Here is a 27,925-nt window from a genome sequence, read left to right as displayed (position 1 = left end):
TAATATTGTTTCACCATGCAGTTATGTTAAAAAGTATTTAGCAAAATTCACTGGACATATGTGTTAGTCTGGTTTTGTGTTGCTATGAAGGAATACCTGAGACTGAGCAATTTATAAAGAGAAGTGATTTACTTTGGCTTACAGTTCTACAGACTATACAGGAAGTGTGGTGCTGGCATCTGCTTCTGGAGAGGGCTTTAGGAAGCTTCCAGTCATTGTGGAAGGCAAAGGGGGAGCAGGCACAGCACATGGTGAGAGTTGGAGCAGGAAAAAGAAGGGGAGAGGTGCCACACTGTTTTAAACAAACAGATCTCTGACAAAGAACTCACTCATTACTATGGGGAGGGCATCAAGCCATTCATGAGGGATCTGCCCCCATGACTCGAACTCCTCCTACCACGCCCAACTCCAACACTAGGAATCACATTTTAACATGAGATTTGGGAGGGGACAAACATCCAAACCATATCAATATATTGTATATTTTATTTAGACTCTATGATAAGTAGTTTAGGAAGATTAGGGTAAGTCTACTGTTGTAAAGTAAATGAAAGATTAGCTAAATTCCCAAACAGAAGAAGAGTAGAAAATCAAATCATATATTTAAAGATGAAGATTTTTGTCTCTGCACAATCTTTTATTGGAAATCATTGTGAAGACTTGCCTGTAATGACATCAATTGCTACGGTCATACATCCACTTACGTGAAATAAAGATAAATCTTTATGCTTCAATAGTTTTGAAAGTGTTTGTGACATATATTTATTTATGATTCATTTCATAGTTGCAAGAAAGAATTGTAGCTAAAGTATCATATAAATTCATATAGGCCACTTGGCTCCTAAGGAGGCAAAATTAAATGTCTTTAGTAAAAGTGGATTGAGATTTATATTAAAGATATGCAAAGAAAATTGAGAGTGCTGATTAGTTAAAATGATTCATTTGAAAATAAGTGTTGTAGTTAAGACAGAAATGCAGGATCAGAACCTCAGCAAAAATATAAAATAGATGCACTTTCTTTTTGAAACCCTCCCTCCCCATCAACTTCTATATCTTCATGCTGCTCTGGCCCCTTCTATGAGAGATAAACACTACAAGTGTGATGGTGATTAAATGGATTAATTCTCCAGGGACATTTGCATTTTAAAAGGCCACCATAGAAAGGGCCATGTTCAACCCAAAGAAAGGCTGGCAAATATGGCCAAGTTTAATACGTATCCCCACCAGTTAAAGATATATTGTAGTTTTCTGTTTTGTGCTTTTAAATTCAAAGAATTATAATTTTGGTTTCACTTAGTTTCTCACGGCCGCATACTTTGAGCCTCATGCTTACATGAGGTTTGTAGATCGTTAATTTAGAACTATCACCTTCGCATGACATTCTTGGGAATATTTCTCATATTCACTGGACTGTGAGTTCCTTAAGGGTATTGACTCTTCCTTATTCATTTTTGCATTAGTAGTTTATGACACAGCCTGCAAACAAGAAAGACTCAATAAATGCTGGTGGAACAACTAAATGCATAAATAAGTAGAGACGTGTCTACATACCATACGGACACTCAACATAATGTCGCACAGCAGAATTTAACAGAATATATACCATAAAATGCCTAACAAGTATTAACAGTGTATATTAAGACTGTTACAATTAATCATATACATATGTATATTTGCATATGTGTATGTCTCCCTTACTAATATATGAGATCTTTAAGAATAGAAAGCATATTTTGTGCATCTTTGTAATTCTTAAGCACGGTGCCTGGCACACAATAGGTGCTCAATTCACTTTTGTTGACTAAATGATTCATAGGTTATATAGATAAGTAAAAAACTAAGATATAATCAATCTGTCTTTACCTCATGAACACTTCTTATTCTTTTCCACATGAAAGTTTTTTTCTATTTCTTGGAAAGTATGACACTACTGTTAAGGACTATTAGCTGATTTGAAAATATATACCCAAATGATAGTAATCAGTGGTGTTGTGTCAACTGTGGGTGGCAAGAACATGAAGTAAGGGCAGGGTCTCTACTTACCTCCTTGAAATATTTTATTTTATTTAGTTTAATATTCTCACCAATTATCCAGATACAATGAAATTATATGTGGTCAACACTATTTTAAAATTTAAAATGTGTACAAAATGGAAGATATATCTAAGAAGCAGAAATTATCAGCAGGTATCCTATAATCCCAAAGCTGACTATAAACAATATGAACTAATGATGCAACTCCATGTGATAAAAGATGAGGTGATCCTAGTATACATTAACAGAAGTTATAATTGTTCTTTCTATATTTATGTATGACTACCTACCCATCTACCTGTCAAAATTTCCAACAATCTTGTGAGTTTTACTGTATTATTACCTTCAATATATTGGTGGGCAAACCAGACTCACCGGGTTAAATAACTTGCTCAAGTCACACAGCTATGAAGTTCACTTTCAACAATTTGATGCCTCAGAATTCATAATTAGACACACACAGACATACACATGTGCACACACACACACTGTTAACCAAATGCACACATGATCATTTTGAAAGTTAAAACAACAAAAATGGATGTAAAGAAAAATAAACCCTGAAAACTCTATCTTAAACCCTCCTTTTGTCTTTACCATGTCCACATCCCAAATCTCAATCCCCCAAGGTAACCACTACTGTTTCTGTATATTGTTGTGTACCTTTTCTTCTAATAATGAAACACACTGATATATAGATACAGAGTGACAGAAATATATAAGTACAGAAATGCAGAGTAGACAAAATTTGTATTTTTTCATAAGGGAGACAATATCATATATTGTTGTTCAACTTGTTTTATGGATGCTTTTCCTTATCAATGTATACAAATTGGCTGCAGTCAATATTGTTAATTACTGTCATAATCTCCATCTTACAAAGTCTAAGAAGAGGGTTTAGGTGCATGTACATGGGCTCAGAAGATTGGGCTTCAATATTTAGGCAAAAAGATTCACTGACTTCTCCAAAGGTATAGAAGAAATGCAGTGAATAAGCAAAAAACATTCATCACTGTCTCCCATTGTTAAATAACATGTGCCATCTAGAGCAGTCCGCAAGCCTCTCCAATGTTCTCCTGTACAAAGCTTACTTGTTGCCTGAAACTCTGTGCTTTGGTTCATGCTGCTGCTTCTGTCAGGAATAACATCCCTGATTCTTCTCCACATGTTCAAATTGTACCTATTTTTCAAAGAGAAGTCCAGGTCTCATTTCAACACTGGAGATTTTCCAGTTAGTTCCATCCCTTCCTTACATCTCATACCATGGTAGGTAGAACTCTAAGTATAGTCACTTAATACTCTTGTCCCCTGGTTATTCAATCAAACATTAATCTAGTTATATTTCTGAAGGGGTTTTGAAGATGTGATTAAAATTTCAAACCAGTTGATCTTAAGATATGGAGAGTAACTTGGAGAGCCCGGCAAAATCAGGTGAACTCTTTAAAAGCAGAAAATTTTCTCCAGCTGGTTATAGAAGGAGAAGTCAGAGATTCAGAGTACGAGAAGGATTTGATGTGCCATTGCTGGCTTGAAGTTGGAGTTGACAATGTAAGAATAGAATACTGAAAACTTCTACAATTTGAGAGGAGCTAATCAATTCATGTTGTCTTAAGCCAAAAATTTTTGACATTTGGTTATCCAGCAACACCATAGGATGGTCATGATTTAAATCAACACTTGACTATATTACTCTATTTAGATAACATCTGTGAAAATAATTAAACACTGATATTCTTAGATTTTTTTCTACACGATAGTCTTATCTCCTTAGCACACTTTTAAACTCTTCTATAGCAGAGACCATGTTTTATACTGAAAAAATAATAATTATAATCTTTCCCACTGAGCTAGGCACATCGCTGATACTTAACAGATAATTGATAAAGTGAACATACTATATACAAAATGTCCAGTTCATTAGCTTTTGCTTTGATTCCTGAAATATCATGAGAGAAGCTGCTTGTATACTTAGCTATCTGTCACGAAACTATGTTTATAAAAAAGTAGATAATTTGAAAGACCATGCATTACTAGCTAATATTCATTATAGTAACAAATTCTTGTGTTTCATAAAGAATTAACATGTGCTAGCTTAATATAATGCCATAATTAATGTTCACATGGATGCTGTAGATGTTATTATTGTGCTTGTTACCGAGGCAACCATATGTACTATGTTTAAAAAGGTTGAAATTTGTCCCCTCCTAAGTGAGTGAAAAAGAAAAAAATAACTTTCTTAAAAACCTATTTAGAAAGGAACAGCCTGGCATTTTTAAAAGCTGGTATTTCACTTCATTTTATCAAGTCATTTCAACCCAAAATGTCAGATTCAAAAGCACCTACTTTTTAATCAATCCATTTATTTATTTTTCAGGGATTGCTTTTTGGTAGTTTTTCTGGGGCTCTAGAGCTTTATTTTTATCTCTTTACCTCATCTTCCCACATCAGAGAAAACATCACATTCATCTACATTACTCATTAGAAAATATAACAAATATTTTGGTATTGTGGCATTATTACATACAGTCACATCATAAAACAAACTCTGCATATTCTAGTGACGATATTTACTAATTTTGTTCGACAAGCAAGTCACCATTTAAATATTTGGGAATTTTTTTCATTGTTGCCAGAATTATATTGAGTCATTGACAAATAACATACTTTACTTCCATTATCAAACATTTAAGCAAAGAATATTTTGAGAAAAAGACAACAAGCTTTGCACAAGGAGAGAGGAAATTTAACTGGATTATTGTGTTTTTTCTAGGGGAAAATATGCATACAGACAAAGGGGACACAGTAGATACCATCTATTTAGATTCTCAAAAAAATCTTTGACAAGAATCCATATCTTCAACATCTGTTAAAAACAAAACAAAATTAAACAAACAATAAACAAAACAAACAAACCACTTTCACCACACAATAGATAGTTTGCTTCAATTTAGGAAAGAAGTAGGCATTTCTAAAACAGAGAATTACAAATAGTGAGTTTCCCCAGGGATCTGGGTAGTTAATGTTTTACAAATGATCTCGAGGTAGTCTTCAAGCTGGAAGATGTCCTTACGTTCTTCTGGGCAGTTAAAGGATGGAGGGATGTAGGAAGGCATAGAAAGGCCCCAGTGACTGTGCAAAGTGGCAATGTGGCTTAGTGTGAAGGAGTGTTCTCAGGGAAATATTACTTAAACTATACCAGAAGGAAACCCAAGAGAGATTCTGAGAGTCAAGAGAAATTGTTCCCTAAAGACACCTACCTAGTGTGTTGTTGAGGCAAAAAGAAAAAGAAAAAGAAAGCTATGTACTTCATTAAGAGAGGAGTGAAGGAGGTAGAAAATAAAAATCATCCTCCCTTTGATTAAAAATTATTGTTGCAACATTAAACAATTGTGATCAGTGAACCAATGACCAAAAGCAAAGGAATAAAAGGACATTACAAGGGGTTGAGCAGATTTTTTTCAAAAAATTAAAACTAATGAGAAGTAACTAAGCTGAGGACATAATTTACTTTTTTTCTGATTTTAATTTATTGAATTCCCAAATACTAAAATGAATGAAACTGATGAAACTTGAGAAAAGCATCTCCAAAAATAGAAAAGACACTGAAAACCTACATTCTACAGTGAAGAATAGATTTATGGAAACTCTTATTGCCAGAGGTTTTTTATTTCATCTCTTTCTCAAGTGATAGACTTTTATTTCTAACTGCTTGTTTGACATCTCTTCCTGATTCTCACACAGACACATTAAAGTCAACATCTGTAATAACAAATCCTTTATCTTCTTTCCCTTATATATGTTTTACTTTTCTTGTGTTCCTTTCTCACTGAATAGCATCCCATGGTGTTTTTCAGGCCTTCCTCTCCCAAAGAACTCTCTGAATTATCACAAAATGGCATAGCTATCAGTTTTCAAATCCTGCCAGTTTGATCTCTGAAATATGCCCAAAATCAGGACCCACTTTTCTATTCCCACTGCCACGTCCTTAGTTCTGCCCTGAACCATTTTTGCCTGAATTATGTTAACTTCTTATGCTGCTCTAATCTATTTCTAATCTTTCATTTCTCCTCTTTCCAAATCATCTTGCACCTAGTTTCAAGATTTACCTTTAAAAATCCCTGTTTAATTGTATGATTTCCTTATGCGGTAGTTTTCAAAGACCTCCCACTGCACGTAGGAAAACCTCCAAACTCCTTACTCTGCCATTTTGATCCCAATTATAGTCTAATCCTAACTGCTTCAGTCCCTTCCCTTACCACTGCTTTTCACTCCAGGCTCCTGAAGCTCTTGGCACAGCAAAATACTTGCAATTCCCAGCATAGCTCCATGAACCCTCATGTTCCAGCTTCGATTACAGCATTCTAATTAATCATTCTTATTAGAGTTAGCTGTCTAATGGTCTGCTTCTTCACAATCCCATGAACACTTAGAGAGCAGAGCAAATACCTTTTGTTATATAGTCATAAAGGAATAAAAAAGCATGACTTAATAAACATTGAACGAATGAATGATTGAACAACTAAATGAACAGACACCATGTAGCCTAAAAACGCGAATTGCTTCCATGACATTTTTGGAAAAATTCATAGGTGACAGAACCACAAAGGGATCAAAGATAATATCTAACTCATTTTTTAAAGGTAAGATGTACTGCTAGTTTGGTGCCTAGCACAAGGTGATACCCTTACTACATATGGAATCAGTGAAAGAATTGTATCAGTTTGAGCTCATCCACAGCAGTAATTTAAAGGCATAACTTTTCTTTTTTGGAAGTTTTCAGGTTCATACATTTCTTTTTGCCTAGAAAAATTATTAAAACTCTTTTTGATGGTTGCTTGGGTAGACTGCCTTATTTGAAGCACCATACAGATTCTCGTCATTTTCTATGCCTCTACAGTGATGGCGCAATTACAAAAATAAGCTGAGTTTTGAAAATAAGCCATTTCATACTTACAGTAAAGGTGCTGATACTTCATCTGGATAAATTTTTAATAAATTTTCCTTATCAAAATGTAACTAGGCAGTAATTACAAATTCAGACATTTTGGATTTGTATATTCTGTAAATAAGCAGTACTCATATGCTTATTGCCCACTTCTAATTCTATGCAACCCCTCTTCCCACCAATAAGTTTTATTTTCAGTATTTATGCTATTTTCTAAGATACAGCCTCCCAGACGCCCCGCCCCCAACTCCACCCGTTGCACAGTAGAGGCATAAAACATCAGCAAACATTTTTATGGAATCAGATTCCACATTATGGAATAATTTCATTTTATGGAATCATTCTTTTTGTTATTTTGCTTAAAAATTGTCTTATTTTTCATTGCAGAAGTAACATCTTTTCAGCATGCGACTTGCTACTTCAGGAATATATATATATATATTTTTTTCATATAGTATTTCATGTAGTTTTGCTTTGCTGCTGCTCTGTTTTTATTACATAATCTAAGCCCACATCCCCCAAAAGGGAGGTGGGGAAAAGTCACACATTTGTCAGTAGAGTCCTGGCATTTGATTTTTAGACATCCCTTGAGCTTGCAAGACAACATGCTGTCAATCGTGAGAAGCTCAGTGCATGTAACACAAAGAGTTCAAGGGCTGACTGCTGAATCCAATCTAAGTGTCAGGTTCCAAAAACCTTTCATACCTGGGCTTTGCTGAAGGGCTCACATCTACAGTTCATCTTTCCTTTTCAATGTATGTACAGTAGCAGTTGGGGCTGTGCAATTTTCCTTCTCCAAGAAAGGTATTGATTGCTCATGAGTTATTGTCAGCATTTTAAAATAAAATATGTTTTGCTTTTATCATCAGAAGGAGAAGTATACGGTAGATTGTAATTTACTGGTGCTAACTCTGGACCTGCAGGTTTGTTGCTTCAGTGATTTAGTGGATTCTCAATGGATAGTTTGTTACATCTCTAATTTGAACATATATCTGCAGCATGTGTTTAATGTTATGCAGTTTTCAGTGAGGCATGAAGGTTTTGGCACTACAAAGCAGAAAAGTGAAGGGACTGTATGGCTCTGGGGACTGGTCATGAGGTAACTGAGCTAGTTGGAAAATCAAATCCAAATTGCACCAACACAAAGGTCATAGAGAGAAAGGATAGCTGGGTAGAAATCTGAGAAAATACCAGTGGCAGAAGCAAATGTGCAAGCAACCAACAAAATACCCCTCACCATCAGAAAGAGGAATGAGCTTAGTTCGCGTATGTTGATAGAGAGGTGTAATGCTATTCTTTAACCCTCAGTGTGACCTGGCTGTGTCTGGAGGATGTTACTTCTCTTTTTTTTGGATTCTACATCTATGTGTTTATAAAGTAGTGATCTGCTGGTGGTGAGAAAAGTCTGTTGGGAAAGGTACTCATTCAGAATTCCAAGGAATCTTCAATAGGAAAAAAAAAATTGCCTTCCAATAAATATATTTAAATAATAGAAGATATTGTGCTAAGGTAAATTAAAGAAAGGGGAAAGACTAGTCCAAAAATGCAAAAGTGAGATCAAACCAGACATTTCCATGTGTAAACTATTAAGTCTCAAAATTTGGGGATATCTTTTGTTGCATGATCACTTGTTTTGCTCATTTCTTCACCCTAGGGTTTTGTATGAGCCAATACAATAGCAGAACATTTTCTTTTCTTTCTTTTTAAATTATTGTAGTACTTAAAAATAGATTGCCATTTATTACACTGATACGCTCTTTCTGTTACCAAGGCTGTGCAGAGAGCTAATTTCTGCGTATCCTTTTCTCCTTTGTATTATTTTCCTCATCTCACTCCCTATGCCAGACATTCTTAGATGTCAGTTCACCACAAAATACCTCTTACTCAAATGCAAATTGTTCCAAAGTGTGGTTTCATAAGTCATTCTGAGAAGCTGCTGTAAAATATACACAACCTGATTTTGTTGCCACCCAGACTATGAGAAATAAATTATGAAATGCTGAAACCAGGGGATAAATGTGCCTTTTGAAGGCAGAAGCACCTGTGCTAGATAGGCTGTTTCTCACAACAGGGTGAGACAATAGTAAGATACTCGCCTGTGGGAAGTTTGCAGTGTTTGTGTTTTGATTTTTCAATAAACTGCTTCCCACTTCTAATTATTTTTTGAAGAGTAAAATGAATTTTTGAAATCCCTCCAGCTTTTAAAACCAAACCGGCTTTATGAAGCTTTTTGCTCAAAATATCTTTTGCAGCTACTGTGACCTTCAACTATTTCAATTCTAACCACCAAAGATTCAAATAGAATTGTCAAATCTCTCTTATTCTTTCTTACCAACTCCTAATCTGCTACTCTGTATCCTCTGTAAGCACAGTTTTGGAAGCCAATAAATTAATATTGGAGGTGTTTAACAGTCTCTCGGTTGCAGCCCTTATATCTTTGAGGACACAATATACAGTCAGACTTTATATGGGGAATAAACAGTCTTTGTCATAGACAATTTTAAAGCTTGAGTGCTTTAGTCTTTTACTGGATGCAGTAAATTTTAGGTAGATTGTAATCCCATTCATACTTTGGCTTTTAGAATGTCTAACAACTTTCAGCAACTACAAATCATGACATAAATACAATAGAATCACAGTTTGCACAATAAAAATCTTATCATTTTCAGTAAAAAATAAAAAGGATATTCTTTACGTAGTTTAATCATAGCTACTAACTATTTTTTTTTTTTTTACCTAATCTAGCTCCCAAAACTACACTGTATTAATTCATTTGGTGCTTATGACCATCATGGCTTAATATAGACTGATTGAAACAGCATATAGTCCACTCCAAAAGATTCACTGTCTTCCTTAAAGGCTTTTATAGCATCATCCTACTAGGTGTATTAAAAATAAAAAGTCTATTTAGTGTAACGTAAATCAGCCATTTAATAAGATTTGAAAATCCTACATAGAGAGTTAGTAACAACCAAAATGCTTTTTCTCAAAAGAAAAAGTTTCTAATTAAATTTATAATGGAATGAACTGCTATGGAGAAACAGAGCATGAACGTATTGGGCTAAACTTGTTTAAATGCATCTTAGCCTTACTCATTGTGCCTGCTGTGTCACTATTTTGTACTAATGCAGCAGATGAGACCCTTATTCCAGAAGCTGAAAAATACATTTTATAAGATTGAATTATCTTCACGTCTAAACCAATTAAATAATTAGTTTAAAAATAAGTGTATGATAAACTCAATAGCAGTGTGCCTTTGTTAAGCTCCATAAGGGAACATATTCTATCTCATCCACTTCTTTAAATACCATAGCTCCTGCTGTAGTACTTTCCATAATCTAAAATTAAACCTTGTTTGGCCGATTAATATGTATTGAATAATATTTTTGGTTTCTCTGCTTGAATTAAGCAACAAGGTAAAATTTACATAGATAGCAATAAAATAATGGGAATTCTGTTCTGCTGGCTTAAAAATAATGTTTCTGTGAGTATTTTTTCAGTCAATGAATAATACTTCAATGATTGTTGGGGAAATAGAAGTACTAGTATATATGCAAAATAACAGTCACTTTTAAGGAGGGGTCTGATGCAGGGTTCTTGTGTCAATGATTCATGAGGACTTATTTCCTTCTGTTGTATTTGTTTGTTTGTAAGTAAAATAAATCTATTTCCAGTCTATCTTCACTAATTTTAGTTTGACTCACACTTGGAATCGCTTCCACACATACTGCAAGATCTTATAATAATAGACCAAAATATCAGGCTTTTAATGTAAGCGTTATGACTCTTTTATGGGCTATCTTTTTAAAGTATTCTATAATGGAAGCTTTATAGTTTCAGTTATATCTTTATATTTTATCAGCATTTTCCACTTTTGTAAATTGTATAACTGGTCAGCTCTACTATACCCATTTGTCCAGGACATAATACTTGATCAGATTCTAATCCTAAAGTTGGTGAGACACTTGAATTTGTCTATTTATCGTGGGTTGCACTTGAGAGAAGCAATATCTTCTGTTTTTTACACAATCACAAAACTAAACTCCTCTAACCTTCCCCATGACCTCTCATTGCACTTCATGATTGATTTGCTGTTTAAAGCTACTGGATTTAGAAACCATAAGGTTACAAATGAGGACAATTCAAATATGTGCACAGCAGAAGCGCTGCTTTTTTCAGATTTGGAGAGGGACTATAGGGGAGGTTTCTGACACATAGTCCAGCTTAAAATCAAACAGCTAATGTGAAATATCATATATATTATATATGTTATATTATATAACGTGTTATATTATATATGTTATATTATATAACGTGTTATATTATATATGTTATATTATATAACGTGTTATATTATATATGTTATATTATATAACGTGTTATATTATATATGTTATATTATATAACGTGTTATATATGTTATATTATATAACGTGTTATATTATATATGTTATATTATATAATGTGTTATATTATATATGTTATATAACGTGTTATATTATATGACATGTTATATTATATGACATGTTATATTATATATTATAACATATATAATATATGTTATATTATATAATATGTTATATTATAACATAATATAATATATTATATATAATATTTTATATATTTTGTATTATACAATTTATGTAATATATAATATGTTATATATACATGTTATAATAATATATAGTCTCACAATACATATTATATATAATATATATGTTATGTATATTATAATAATATAATATATAAATATATTAAATACATTATAATATTATAATATATAATATTATGTTATATATAATATGTTGTAATATATTATATTATTATGTATTATATATTATTTTATATGTTATATTATATATAGTTATATATTAAATATATTGTTGTTATATATATTATACATATACACACACATAATGGTCTTTTGGTTCAGCGTTTATTTTGGGTGCCTTGAGATTCTTTATATAGGCCTGATATAAAATTTAGCCTGTTAAATACATAAAGATTTGAAATGTCATCGTTTCTGAACAGCAGATGGATATAGAAATAAAAAGCTTAAATGTATTCCTTTAGGTCTGATGCTGAGTTTTATGGCAGGTTCAGAATTTGATATTTCAAAATTTGTAATAGAAACAAGCAAAATCAATTTTGAGACAACAATTAATGAAGAATGGCCATTAAGATTTATATAATAGATTGCTCAAAACTATTTCGTCTGTCACTTTTCAAATCTGTATATGTGGGCAGATCTCCAAGACAAGGCCCTGGCAGCTGAATAAGTAAACAATCATTCTGTCTGTCTTGACTGAGGAAAGTTTTCTAGGAAGCAGGACAGAGTCAGACAGCTCAAGCAGATGATGAGACATCACAGTAATCTGACCTTATTGGTATAACCCATGAAGTAGAAAGAAAATTTAAGTATTAACCTCTAGAAATTTTATTGTCAAATGTACATCCAGAGGCTCCAAATCACCATCTGTTCAAACCAAAGATTATATTGACCTGTTGTAGTAGACAGCATTCACATTTTATGATTGACATCCTATTTCCAAGTGCTCTTGTCTACATTTTGGGGTGGTTATAACGTGCATCCTTTCCTTTCCTTCCTTCCTTCCCTCCCTCCCTCCGTCCCTCCCTCCCTCCCTCCCTCCCTCCCTCCCTCCCTCCCTCCCTCCTTCCTACCTTCCTTCCTTTCTTCTTCTCTTTTATTTTCTCCCATTTTCCTCCTCATTCTCTGCTTCCCTCTCTTCCTCCTCCTTCTCCTGCTTCTTTCTCTCCCTCTCTCTTTCAGACCCCCCCCTTAACCCTCCTTCTTCCTTTTTCTTATTCTTAATGACCAAAGAACCTCGTGGTTGAATACATGGACTCTTGGCTGTTTTGAAAAAGTTGAGCAAATACCATAGCAAGTGGAAACAAATTGGAAAAAAGTCAGTATGATTAAAGAATTTATGACAAAATTACTTAGATAAATATAGTACAATGCGAAATGGTCTATCCTCTTTTTCAGTGCCATCTTAAAATCAAGCAAGGGAGACCCTGTGGTGAACAGATTCATGGAGTGGTCTTCACAACCCCTACTTTTTGATATCCACAAGCATATGTAATTCCTCTCTTTGAGTGTGGGCCAGACCTGCAACTTTCTTCTAATGACCAGAATAGGGCAAAGATAATGGGATGTACATTATTACATACACATGATTATATGATCATATAATATTTTAGCACCCATTTTCCTTGAGCTTGTCTCTTCTTTTCTGGCTTTGAGGAAGCAAACAGGGATGTTGGGGATCAAGACATGGTAAGGAACTTCGTGTTGCTTCCAGGAGCTGAGGGTGGCCACCAGCTGATAGCCAGCAAAGTTTGCTTGGAACACAGTAAAGATCATTTATTTATAAACTGACAATGGCTGCTTTAACACTAGTAGAGCAGAGTCAAATAGTTGTGACAAAGACCAACTGGCCCACAAATTTGAAAATTTATACTCTCTAGTCCTTTGTGTGAGAAGTTTGCTAAACTTGTGTTAAGTCATTATTGTCACTACAACACATATTGTGTGAAAATATTTATTATAACAATATAATTAATTCTTTTTATTTTTCTTCATTCCAACTTTCATTTTAGATTTGGGGGGTACAGGTGCAGGTTTGTTACATGGATCAATTGCATGTCATGGAGGTATAGTATACAGATTATTTCATTACCCAGGTAATAGGCATAATGCCCAATAGGTAGTTTTTTGATCCTCATCCTCCTACCATCCCCATACCCTCTAGTAGGCCCCAGTGTCTATTGTTCCTTTCTTTGTGTCCATGTGTGCTCAATGTTTAGCTCCATCATAAAACTGAGAATATGCAGTAATTTGTTTTCTGTTCCTGCCTTAGTTTGCTCAGGATAGTAGGCTTTAGTTCTATCCATGTTGCTGCAAAGGATAGGATTTTCTTCTTTTTTATGGATATATAGTATTCCATGGTGTATATGTACCATATTTTCATTATCCAGTCCACCATTGATGGGCATCTAGGTTGATTTCATGTCTTTGCTATTATGAATAATGCTCCAGTGAACATATGGGTGCATATGTCTTCGTGGTAGAATAATTTATATCCTTTTGGGTATACCCCCAGTGATGGGATTGATGGGTTGAATGGTAGTTCTGTAGTAACTGCTTCGCAAAATCTCCAAACTGCTTTCCATAGTGGCTGAACTAATTTACATTCCCACCAACAGTGTATAACTGTTCCTTTTTCTCTGCAGACTCACTTCTAGAAGTTATTTTTTTTTGACTTTGTACTAATAGCCATTCTGACTGGTGTGAGATGCTATCTCATCGTGGTTTTAATTTGCATTTCTCTAATGATTAGTGATGTTAAGCATGTTTTCATATGCTTATTGGATGAATGGATGCCTTCTTTTGGGCTGTATCTGTTTATGTTCTTTGACCATTTTTTAATAAGGTTGTTTGATTATGTTTGTTAATTTGTTTAAGTTCCTTATAGTTCTGGATATTAGACCTTCGTTAGATGCATAGTTTGCAAATATTTTCTTCAATCCTGTGGGTTGTCTATTTACTCATTTACTCTGTTATTTTCTTTCGCTGTGGAGATCTTTGTTTTAAATGGGTCCCACTTGTCCATTTTTGGTTTTGTTGCAAGTGCTCTTGGAGCCTTTGTCATGAAATCTGCCAGGTCTATTATCCAGAATGGTATTTCCTACATTTTCTTGTTGGGTTGTTATAGTTTTAAGTGATGAACTTAAATATTTAATCCATCTTGACTTGTTTTTTTATATGGTGAAAGGAAGAGATCCAGTTTTAATCTTATGCATATGGCTAGCCAGTTATCTCAGCACCATTTATTGAATAGGGTGTCTTTTCTCAATTACTTTGCCTACTTTGTCAATAATCATATGGTTGTAGCTGTGCAGCTTTATTTCTGGGTTGTATAATCTGTTCCACTGGTCTATGTGTCTGTTTTTGTACCAATGCCATGCTATTTTGGTTACTGTAACCTTATAGTATAGTTTGAAGTCAGGTAGTGTAATGCCTCCAGCTTTGTTCTTTTTACTTAAGATTAATTTGTCTATTCAGGTTGTTTTTAGTTCCTTTTGATTTTTTAAACAGTATTTTCTAATTCTGTGAAAAACATCATTGGTAGTTTAATAGGGATAGCATTGAATCTTTAAATGTCTTTGAGCTGTATGGCCATTTTAACAATATTGATTCTTCCTACCCATTAGCGTGGAATGTTTTTCCATTTGTTTTTGTCACTGATTTATTTAAGCAGTGTTTTGTAATTTTTGTTTTAGAGACCTTTTTCCTACCTGGTTAGTTGTATTCTTAGATATTTTATTTCTTTTTGTTATTATTATGAACAAGATTGTGTTCTTGATTTGGTTGTCAGCATGGAGGTTATTGTTGTATGGAAATGTTACTAATTTTTGTACATTGGCTTTGTATCCTGAAACTTTGTTGAAGTTGTTTATCAGATCAATGGGACTTTGGGCACAGACTATGGGGTTTTCTAGGTATAAAATTATATCATCTGTGAAGAGATAGTTTGACTTTCTCTTTTCTTATTTGGATGCCTTTTGTTTCTTTTTGTTGCCTGATGTCTCTGGCTAGGACTTCCAGCAGTATGTTGAACAGGAGTGGTGAAACTGGGCATCCTTGTCTTGTTTTGGTTCTCAAGGGGAATGCTTTCAGATTTTGCCCATTTAGTATGATACTGAATGTGGGTTTGCCATGGATGGCTTTTATTTTGAATTATGTTCCTTCAATGCTTAGTTCTTGAGGGGTTTTTAGCATAAAAAGATATTGGATTTTATTTAACACATTTTCTGCATCTACTGAGATGATTATGTAGTTTTTGTTTTTAGTTCTGTTATGTAGTTTTTGTTTTTAGTTCTGTTTATGTGTTGAATCATATTTATTTATTTGCCTTTATTGAACCAATCTTGCACCCTAAGAATAAAACCTACTTGATTGTGTTAGATTAGCTTTTTGATGTGTTGTTGGATTTGGTTTGGTAATATTTTGTTGAGGATTTAGAGGGGTACCAGTTCTTACTTATACATTTGGTAGAATTTTGGTGTGTACCTGCCTTGTCCTGGGCTTCTTTGGGTTGTTAGACTTGTTATTACTGATTTAATTTCAGCACTCCTAATTGGTTTGTTCAAGGTTTTAATTTCTTTCTGGTTTAATCATGGGAGGTTGTATGCTTTCAGGAATTTATCCATTTCTTCTAGGTTTTCCAGTTTGTGTGTATAGAGTTGTTCTTAATAGTCTCCCACTGTTTTTTTGTATTTCTGTGATGTTGGTGGTAATGTCTTCTTTTTGTATCATTTTTTACATCTCAATTCCCTTCAGTTCATCTCTGATTTTCATTATTTCTTTTCTTCTGCTAGCCTCATGGTTGGTTTCTCTTATTTCTCTAGTTTCTCTAGGGGTGATGTTAGATTGTTAATTTGAGATTTTTCTAAATTTTTGATGTGGGCCTTTAGTGCTATAAACTTCCCTCCTAACACTGGTTTCTGCCTCAATTTCGTGGTTTACTCAAAAGTAATTCTGGAACAGGTAGTTTAATTTTTATGTAATTGTATGGTTTTGAGATATCTTCCTGGTATTGATTTCTATTTTATTGCACTGTGGTTCAAGAATGCGGTTTTTTTTTTTTTTAATTATTTGTTGAGAGTTGTTTTACAGATAAGCATGAGATTGATTTTAGATTATGTGCTATGTGCAGATGAGAAGAATGTATATTCTGGTTTAAGAATGTATATTCTGGTTTAAGCTATAGGCTTAAATGTAGGTTTCTGATAACTTTGGAGACTGTGACATTAAAATAGAAGAAAAACTTTCAGGACTATCATGGAGAGCTGAAATGTTCATGAATATCAATCAGAACAGGAGTGAACTGCATGGAGTAAATGTTCTAGAAGAATTAAATAATCCTTTTGTGATTTTTTTCCTTAAAATGTTGCAAATCCTTTGTTTTTCAAAGCCAAGAAGACTTTTCTTTTGAGCTATTTATAGCTTTTAACAATTGAGTAAAGTATACTCCTATAAAAAAATTTGGAGCATATTTCTCTCTACCAGATTTCTCCAAACTTTGGAAGCTATTTGTGAGTATTCTTATCAAGTGGCAAGTTAGTTATTTGCATAAGTGCAATAAGAATCTGTTTTCTTTTACAACGGACACAATTGGAGAAACTTGGTTCTTTTACCAAGGCTTTGACTGGAATGATGTGCTTTGATTCCTTTTTAAGAAATCAAATGTGATTTACACAGCCAATGAAAGCCCCTTGGGAAAACTCACCTTACACTTTGTCTAAACAGTCCCTGTACAGGGTTCCTGACCTGTGGTAAGTAAAGAGTGTCACTTTATAACAGGCCCAGGAGCCCTAAGTTTTCTTGGGACCTCAAGAGGGGGGACATTTACCCAACTTACACAGGTATTTGATGGCATAAACTTATGAGTGGACTTAAGCTTTAAAAAGATTCTTACCTGAGATTCCTTATCAAATAAAGTTCCATCAAAACCAATTTAAAAAGGAGACTATATGGTAAATAATTATTCTTGTTGTGCTTTATCCAAATAATCAGATCAGGTGTAATAAGACTAAAGCCTATTTTGCAAACAAATCAGTCTTATCATAATTTGTTTTTAATAAAATTGAGGATCGGAGAGAGAAAAATTATGTTTCAAGAACTATGGTACACCTATTATTATATTCTGGTCCCATCAGTTGTTCTGGAATCTTTGTCTGAACTTTAGACTAACCATGCTTATTCCTCTGAACCAAACAGTGATCTCTGGCTACAGCTCAGAAGAAACAAAAGGGATGGGTAATGTAAAATTCTGGATCAATATTCTAATTCTGCAGGTATATTTGAATTGGCTAGCAACCCTATAAACCCAAGTTCTAGTAGGCATGACTATAACCACCAACTACCTAGGCATGTTGGCAGCCTCAGCCTCAGGAATTTTTGGAGTCATCCTCATCCCCTTATTTTGTTTTAACATTCTTCTTCTTTTTTTTTTTTTTTCTTGAGACAGAGTCTTGCTCTGTCCCCCACGCTGGAGTGTAGCAGCACAATATTGGCTAAATGCCACCTCCTCTTCCCAGGTTCAAGTGAGTCTCTGACTTTAGCCTCCTGAATAGCTGAAACTATAGGCATGCACCACCATGCCTGGCTCACTTTTGTATTTTTGGTAGGGACAGGGTTTTGCTATGTTGGCCAGGCTGATCTCAAACTCTTGCCCTTAAGTGATCTGCTTGCTTCATCCTCCCAAAGTGCTAAGACTACAGGCATAAGCCACTGCCCAGCCTTGTTTTAACATTCTTCTAAATCTAATAACTCATTTTGTCCCCTCTCACCTTCAGGCCTTCAAGCTCCAGATAATCCTCAGTGAGGTATACTGTCCACTCAATATCCAAGAACCACCCTTCTACAGGGGACCTCTAGACTGCCCATAAGTGAGACATGACAGAGGTAAAAATCATGCTCCTGTCTCCCTTGGACCTGAATGGAAACTGCATTCATCAACCCATGGAACCACCCTCCTGCCGTGAAAGCTAGCAAGAGGCCAAGATACACAGAACAACCACCATCACCCATCTGTCAGTAGGAAGCAGTTACAAAAGACTAACCTTTGCCCATTTTCCCCAAAGAATTGGGGTCTTGGAATCTTGAGGGAGGAAATGTTATCGTAGGTAGCTAGTCAGACATGAGCAGAGTAGAAGAGGGCACATACACACCCCCCGACACACACACACACACAAAGAATGCTGGGCAACCATCAGGCGATGGTCAGGTGGTTGTTAACTGTGTCTCTAAAATAAAAATTGGTCACAGCCAGTACAAAGGAAAGGCAGTCTCTCAATAAGCATAAATACCCGGAGCTGATGATCAGCAGCTTCCTGATCAGGTCTCAGAAGTTTGGCAAGCTGGCCTACACATGTGCACTAAGACACAAAACAACAGAGTTTAACTGGTATATGACTTCCAGCGGACATTCAGCATGTAAGGGAAGAATGCCTCAAGTAAGCATGCATACAACTCCACTAAATACACTGTGCATGCTCCCCTCCCATGTGCTGGCAGATCAGTGCACATGGGGACAGCCCACCCCAAAGAAAGTCTCAACGGTGTAGGGATGCAAGACCCCAGGAGTATGCCAATGTATTAAACCCTAAATCAAAAGGTCAAATCATTCACTTGTCTTTCAAGTCACCCACTTGACCCTCTTCCAAGTGTTCTTTCCTTCCTTTTGTTACTGCTCTAAAACTTTTTAATAAATTTTCACTTTTTGAATTCTTGTCTGCAACTTAGACTAGCCTTGCTTGTTCCTCTGAACCAACCAGTGATCTCTGGCTACAACTCAGAAGAAACAAAAGGGACGGGTAATGTAAAAATATGGATTAATATTCTAATTCTGGGGGTACAAATCTAAAATTTGCTTCAGTCTCTCCTTCTGCCTATGCCCCTCAGTTGAATTCTTTCTTCTGAGGAGGCAAGAATTGAGGTTGCTGCAGACCTGTCCCGATTCACCACCAGTAGCAGGTACTAGAAAGATTAAGGAGAGGAACATTCTGGTTATGAAAGCCCAATTCTCTTACCATATGCTCAACATTTTTTTAATTATTATGTGTTTGTTTTTTAATTCTCTGTAGTCCTGGGAACTGCCTCACTGTCATATTTGAGTGCTGGGATATTGTTGGTGATAATCTCTGCAGTGTATATTGGTTTTTATATTTTGTGGAGGGGGAGTGGAGCCAGTTTGCTTCTATGCTGCCATTTTGAAACCCTGCCACAAGTCATTTATTCTTATTGTTGGAAAATATTCCATTGATTAGGTGTAATACCATTTGTTTATCCATTCACCTATAGGGAAAGATCTTATTTGCTTCAAGTTTTGGCAATTGTTAATAAAACTGCTATAAATCTGTGTGGTTTTTGTGCAAATAGAAGTTTTCATTTCATTTGGGTAAATGCTGTAGAGTGCAGTTGCTAGACTGTATGGTAAGTAAATTAATCTGTTTTTTTATGCTGCTGATAAAGACATACCAGAGACTGGCTAACTTATAAAGAAGAAGAGTTCAATGGACTCACAGTTCCATGTGACTGGGGAAGCCTCACAATCATGGTGGAAAGTGAAAGACACATCTTACATGGCTGCAGGCAAAAGAGAATGAGAGCCAATGAAAGGGGTTTCCCCTTATAAAACCATCAGATCTCATAAGACTTATTCACTACCATGAAAACAGTATGGGGGAAACTACCCCCATCATTCAATTATCTCCCACTGGGTCCATGTGGAAATTTTGGGAGCTACAATTCAAGATGAGATTTGATGGGGACACAGCCAATCGTATCAGTAAGAATATGCTTAGTTCTGTAAAAACTGCCAAACTCTCTTCTAAATTGACTGTAACTGTTTGTATTTTCATTAGTAATGAATGAGAGTTTCTGTTGTTCCACATCCTCTCCAGCATTTGGTGTTGTAAGCATTTAGAATTTTAGACATTCTACTAGGTGTATAGTGGTATCTCCTTATTGCTTTAATTTGTAATTTCCTGATGACATATGATGTTGAGCATATTTTATGTCATATATATGTATACACACACACACACACACACACATACATTTTTTGGTGAGATGTCTGTTCAGGTTTTCTGCCTATATTTTAATTGCACTGCTTCTTTGTTCAGTTTAAAGAGTTATTCATGTATTTTAGAGCTCAATCCTTTATCAGATATGTATTTTGCAAAGATTTTCTTCCAATCTGTGGCTTGTATTTTAATTCTCTCAACAGTGTCTTTCACAGAGCAGACGTTTTTATTTTTAATAAAGTGCACCTAATCAATATTTTCTTTCATGCATTGTGCTTTTGGTGTTGCATCAAACCTAAGATCACCTAGATTTTCTCCCATGGTATCTTCTATTAGTTTTATAGTTTTTAGCTTTAAATTTAGGTCTATGATTCATTTTAAATTAATTAGTTTTTTAATGTTTTTTTTTTTTTTTTTTTTTTTTTTTTTTGAGACGGAGTCTCTCTCTGCCGCCCAGGCTGGAGTGCAGTGGCCGGATCTCAGCTCACTGCAAGCTCCGCCTCCTGGGTTTACGCCATTCTCCGGCCTCAGCCTCCCAAGTAGCTGGGACTACAGGCACCCGCCACCACGCCCGGCTAGTTGTTTTTTTTTTGTATTTTTAGTAGAGACGGGGTTTCACTGTGTTAGCCAGGATGGTCTCGATCTCCTGACCTCGTGATCCGCCCGTCTCGGCCTCCCAAAGTGCTGGGATTACAGGCTTGAGCCACCGCGCCCGGCCAGTTTTTTAATGTTTAAGATCTATGTATAGAATTTTTTTTTTTTTACATATGAATATCCAGTTGTTCCAGCACCATTTGTTGAGGATTGTTTTTTCTTCATGGAATTATCATTGCTCCTTTGTCACAGAGCAGTTGACTGTGTGGATCTACACACAAATTTAAACCAACAGCTGTTGCAGTTCTATGTTTATAATAATATTTAAATTTTGAATCCAACTATTAATGTGAATTTTAAGCCACTTCTCTGTCTCTTTTGATTTGAATGTGGAGGGTGTCATTTACTTCAGAAAGTGTGTAAAAGGGATGCGCAACTTAGAAAAATCAAAATAAATTTTGGCGTAAATATTCAACACAGAATGGAAACAGAATTCTACCCATGTAGCTAAATATAGAGCCCCTGACTATATTAAAATATATAATTGTTAACATTATTTGCCAAGTCAAAAATAAAGACATTTGGGGAATTTTTCCTTTAAGTGCATTATTTGTATTAAAATAAAGTGATTGCTAAGCATGGTGTGAAATTCATCTTAATTAGTATGAGACTAATGATTGAAATTTTAATACTATTAAATGTTTTTTCAGAATATAAACACTTAACAAATCAATAAAGCATAATTATTGCAGTAAAAGAGTTTACTTCTAGATCTGACCATTATCACCTTTATAATCCCATCTTCTGAGTATAAACAAGAGCTAATAAAAATGAAAATAGAATAATAAGAGAGGGAACAATTTGACTGAAATCTTCTGACTTTATAGTAGATAATACTGAATGGGAGATAAGCAATTTTTAAGTTCTTTTATAATCATTTAAAAAAATATTTTATTTTCCATAAGACTTGTTCTCATGAACTTATAATTCATAGTTTTATTATTATGGTTGCAAAATGTTGCAACCAAAACTTGATGAGACATTTTGGAAGTCACCCTCATCCCCTTTTTCTTGTTAGAGCATAAGAGAATGTTAGGTTGACATTTATTAGAAACTATGTGCATAGTTCCATTCTTCCCACCTTTTCTCCTTTCTTTGTAATTCTTACAGCTCACCTGTGAAATTTTAGTATTAGTGAACTTAGAAATGCCATCATGTCTTCCTGGTTTAATGTCAAAAAATACAATGAATGCTAGAGCAAAGCTTGTCAGATCAGTTTGCCACCCATAAGGAAGGGGAGTAAAGTTTTTCATCAAGTGTTTCAGGGTAAGTTCACTTGTTCATTGTAGTTTACCCCATCCCCTTTCTGTAGTTGGCAGTGTCACGTGTCTCTGTCTCAAGTCATAGTATACGTTTATTCTCTGTAATTTACTGAGCCGAAATATATTAGTGTTATTGGTAAGAAAACCAGGCTTCACCACAGGTGAGGTGAGGCATTAGGTAAATATTCTGTGCCTATTTCCTTATGTTCTAATAACTGTATAATAATAACGGACTGGCCCATGAGAAAATAGCTAACATGTTTCTACTGCACGCAACTCTGCACTCCTGACCTCAGGGAAATGTGAGAAACTCATTTCAAGGGGTTAAGATTGCAGGAAAGGTGAAAGCAAAAGCACAAATGAAGTAAACTCAGACTCCAATTTCACATACATTGAGATCTGCTGGATAATTGGATTTAAACCGTTTTGTCGAATGTTATTATATATAATATATTTATTTATATATGTGGATATGAATATATAAGGGTTTCACAATCTTCATAATTTTAGAAGATCCTCTGTTCATTTTTCTCTGAGTAGTAACATGGAGTAAAGTGTTTGACAATAATATGAAAGGGCCTTAACCCTATAATGAAAAAATATTTTTTGCATATACAAGGCCACTTAAGGTTGCCACCTCTAAAGTGATAATACTGTAGATAAACTTTGCCTATTGGAATTTATCCTTGGAGATTTTCAGTGTGGATATTTCCCATCCATATGTGCAACATCCTCTTTGTGGGAGAAGAGCTTTGTACTTTCCGCAGTTTGTTAGCTTCAGCAGTGGTCATGATGTAACTAGACACCTGTGCAATTACATTGATTTACAAATGTTTTTATACTTATTCTTATAGCATAGGTGAGAAGAAAAATACTATTAAGGATAGTTTAACATGCTCTAGAGGAACCTCATCTATATTATACATTAGCTTTTGTTTTTGAACTGGAAGGCACATTAGAAATTGTTAATGCCCTAGTTACATTGAATTACCATAGTAAGCATTGACTGTTGTTTTGGATTCTAGGAACTAGGACCAGTTTTAGTGCTTTACTCTTTGAGGTTAGTCACTCATTTAATCTAACCAGTAGTCACTCTCAACCAAAGCGGTGGTTTCTCCAGAGTGGAACTGTGACTTAACAGTCACCTCTCAGTTTGCCCAGTAATATACATCACCAAAGCCAAATAAGCCATGTTGTTATTTTTTTAACTTTTGTTTTAGGTTCAGGAGTACATGTGTAGGTTTGTTATATGGGTAAATTGCATACCATGGAAGTGTGGTATACAAATAATTTCATCACTAAGGTAATAAGCATAGCACCCACAGATAAATAGTTTTTTGATCCTCACCCTCCTCCCACTCTCTACACTCAAGTAGGCTCAGGGTCTATTCCCTTCGTTGTGTTCATGTGTACTCAAAGTTTAGCTCCCACTTATAAGTGAGAACAAGCGTCATTTGGATTTTTCTTCCTGCATTAGTTCATTTAGGATAATGGCTTCTAGCTCCATTCATGGTACTGCAACAGACATGATCTTGCTTTTTCTAACGGCTACATAGTATTCCATGGTGTACATATACTATATTTCTTATCCAGTCTACTATTAATGTGCATTTCAATTTCATGTCATTGCTATTGTGAAAACTGCTGCAATGAACATACATGTGCATATGTTTTTATGGTAGAACAATTTATATTCCTTTAAGTATGTACCCAATCATGGGATTGCAGGGTTGAATTGTACTTTCATTTTAACTACTTTCCACAACGGCTGAACTAACTTACATTCCATCCAGGAGTGTATAAGACTTTGTTTATCTCTGCAACCTTTACCAGCATCTGTTATTTTTATTTTTTATTTTTTTTGACACGGGGTCTTTCTCTGTTGCCCAGGCTGGATTGCAGTGGCACTATCTTGGCTCACTGTAACCTCTGCCTTCCAGGTTCAAGCAATTCTCCTGCCTCAGCCTCCCAAGTAGCTGTGATTACAGGTGCCTGCCACCATGCCCGGCTAATTTTTTGTATTTTTAGTAGAGACAGGGTTTCACTATGTTGGCCAGGGTGGTCTCTTAACTGCTGACCATGTGATCTGCCTGCCTTGGCCTCCCAAAATGCTGGGATTACTGGCAAGAGCTACCACACTTGGCCAGCATCTGTTATCTATAGGCATTTTAGTAATAGCCATTCTGACTGCTGTGAGGTGATATCTCACTGTGGTTTTGATTTGCATTTCTTTAATGATTAATGATGTTGGAATTTTTTCATATGCTTGTTGGCCATGTGTATGTCTTCTTTTGGGAAGTTTCTGTTCAGGTTATTTGCCCACTTTTTAATGGTGTTGTTTGGTTTTTGCTTGTTAATTTATTTAAGTTTCTTATAGATTCTGCGTATTAGACATTTGTGAGATGCATAGTCTGCAATATTATCTCTTATACTTAAGATTGTCTATTTAATCTGTTGATAGTTTCTGTTGCTGTGCAGAAGCTCTTTAGTTTAATTAGGTCCTATTTCTGAATTTTTGTTTCTGTTGCAATCACTTTTGGCATTTTTCAACATGAAATCTTTGCCAGGTCCTATGTTCAGAATGGCATTTCCTAGGTTATCTTTCATGATTTTCATAGTTAGAGTTTTTACATTTACGTCTTTAATCCATCTTGAGTTGATATTTATATATGATGTAGGGAAAGGGTCTAGTTTGAATCTTATGCATATGGCTAGCCAGTAATGCCAGCACCATTTATTTAGTATGCAGTCCTTTCTCTATTGATTGTTTTTCTCAGCTTTGTTGAAGATCAGATGGTTGTAATTGTGTAAGTATATTCCTAGGCTCTTTACTCTGTTCCATCGGTCTGTGTGTCTGTTTTTGTACCAGAACCATGCTGTTTTGGTTACTGTAGCTTTGCAGTATAGTTTGAAGTCAGATAGTGTGATGTCCCTGGCTTTGTTCTTTTTGCTTAGGATTGCTTTGACTATTTTTTTTTTTGAGAGGGGTTTCCATATAAATGTTAAAATTTTTTTTCTAATTCTGTGAAGAATGACACAGGTGGTTTGATAGAAAGAGCATTGAATCTGTAAATTGCCATGTGTAGTATAGCCATTTTAACATTGATTCTTCCTATCCACAAGCAAGGAATGTTCTTCCATTTGTTTGTGTCATCTCTGATTTCTTTGAGTAATTTTTTGTCATTCTCATTGTAGAGATCTTTACCTTCCTAGTTAGCTGTATGCCTAGGTATTTCTGTTTTGTTCCTATTGTGAATGAAATTGCTATCTTGAATTGACTCTCTGCTTAGATACTGTTGATATATAGAAAAGTTACTAATTTTTGTACATTGATTTTGTATCCTGATACTTTGCTGAAGTTGTTTACCAGATCCAGGAGCTTTTGAGTATAGACTCTGGGATTTTCTACATAAAAATCATATTGTCTGCAAACAGAGACAGTTTGTCTTTCTCTCTTCCTATTTGGATGTCTTTAATTTTTTTCTCTTGCATGATGACTCTGACTAGCACTTCTAGCACTATGTTGAATGGCAGTGGTGAGAGTGGGCATCTTTGTCTTGTTTTGGTCCTCAAAAGTAATGCTTCTGGCTTTTGACAATTTATTATGATATTGGCTGTGGATTTTTCATAGATAGTTCTTATTATTTTCTGGTTTGTTCCTTTAACACCTAGTTTCTTGAGGGATTTTTAACATGAAGAAATATTAAATCTTGCCGGGCGCGGTGGCTCAAGCCTGTAATCCTAGCACTTTGGGAGGCCGAGACGGGTGGATCACAAGGTCAGGAGATTGAGACCATCCTGGCTAACACGGTGAAACCCCGTCTCTACTAAAAAATACCAAAAACTAGCCCGGGAAGGTGGCGGGCACCTGTAGTCCCAGCTACTCGGGAGGCTGAGGCAGGAGAATGGCGTGAACCCGGGAGGCGGAGCTTGCAGTGAGCTGAGATCTGGCCACTGCACTCCAGCCTGGGCAACAGAGCGAGACTCCGTCTCAAAAAAAAAAAAAAAAAAGAAATATTAAATCTTATTGAAAGCCCTTTCTGCATCTATTGAGATGATCACATGGTTCTTGTTTTTAGTTTTGTTTATGTGATGAATCACATTTATTGGTTTGTGTATATTGAACCAACTTTGCATCCCAGGGATAAGGCCTATTTGGTGGTGGATTAGCTTTTTGATATGCTGCTGAGTTTGGTTTGATAGTATTTTGTTGAGCATTTTTGCATCTATGTTTATCAAGGATATTTGTCTGAAGTTTCCTTTTTTGTTGTTGTGTTTCTGGTAGGTTTTGGTATCAGAATGACACTAGTCTCATAGAATGAGTTCGAGAGGAGTCTCTCCTCAACAATTTTTTGGAATAGTTTCAGTAGAAATGGCATTAGCTCTTCTTTATACATCTGGCAGAATTCAGCTGTGAATTTACATTGTCCTGGGTTTTTTCTGTTTGTTAGGGTTTTATTATTGATTAAATTTCAAACTCATTGTTGGTCTGTTCAGGGATTCAATTTCTTCCTGCTTCAGTCTTTGGATGTTGTATGTTTCCAGGGATTTATCCTTTTTTTTTGTAGGTTCTAGCTTGTGTGCATAGAGGTGTTCATGTGAGTCTCTGACGGTTTTTTGTATTTCTGTGGGGTTGGTGATAATGACTTCTTTGACATTTCTGATAGTGTTTATTTGCATCTTCTTTTTTTTTTCTTTATAAGTCTAGTTAGTGGTCTATGGGTCTAATTTATTCTTTCAAATAACAAAGTCCTTGATATGGTTTGGCTCTGTATACTCACCCACATCTCACCTTGAATTGTAATAATCCTCATGTTTTGTGAGAAGGAACTGGTGGGAGGTAATTGAATTATGGGGGCAGTTTCCTCCATACTGTTCTGGTATAGTGAGTGAGTTCTCATGAGATCTGATGGTTTTATAAGCATCTGGCCTTTCCCCTGCTAGCATTCATTCTCTCCTGCCACCCTTTAAAGAGGTACCTTCCACCATGATTGTAAGTTTCATGAGGGCTCCCAAGCCATGTGGAACTGTGAGTCAATTGAACCTCTTTTCTTTATAAATTACCCAGTCTTGGGTATTTATTTATAGCAGCATGAGAACAAACTAATACAGTCCTTAATTTATTTATCTTTTGTATATTTTTCTTTTCATCTCATCTTTCACTTCAGCTATGATTTGGATTATTTCTTTCTCTCTCTCTCTCTTTTTTTTTTTTTTTTTTTGCTAGTTTTTGGGTTAATTTATTCTTGTTTCTCTAGTTCCTCTAGATGCTAAGTTGTTGATCTGAAATCTCTTTAAGTTTTTGACATGGGCCTTTAGCACTATACGTTTCCCTCTTAACACTTGTTTAGATGTGTCTTAGAGATTTTCATGTTATATCTTTGTTCTCATTAATTCCAAAGAATTTCTTGATTTT

General features: G+C 35.1%; 1 long non-coding RNA gene across 1 annotated transcript in view; it reads left to right on the top strand.

Annotated features, from left to right (window-relative positions):
- LOC139360581 (uncharacterized) overlaps positions 1-21,836 on the top strand; it is a 253,217-nt gene extending 231,381 nt beyond the window's left edge. Inside the window, exons 4-5 of the long non-coding RNA XR_011618065.1 lie at positions 18,362-20,982; positions 21,314-21,836. This is a non-coding gene — a long non-coding RNA (uncharacterized lncRNA). The remainder of the gene's footprint in view (positions 1-18,361; positions 20,983-21,313) is intronic.
- Positions 21,837-27,925: the final 6,089 nt, after the last annotated feature.

Source organism: Macaca nemestrina, chromosome X (genome assembly GCF_043159975.1).
Source record: "Macaca nemestrina isolate mMacNem1 chromosome X, mMacNem.hap1, whole genome shotgun sequence".
Classification (NCBI taxonomy): domain Eukaryota; kingdom Metazoa; phylum Chordata; class Mammalia; order Primates; family Cercopithecidae; genus Macaca; species Macaca nemestrina.
This window is presented reverse-complemented; position numbering and strand designations above follow the sequence as displayed.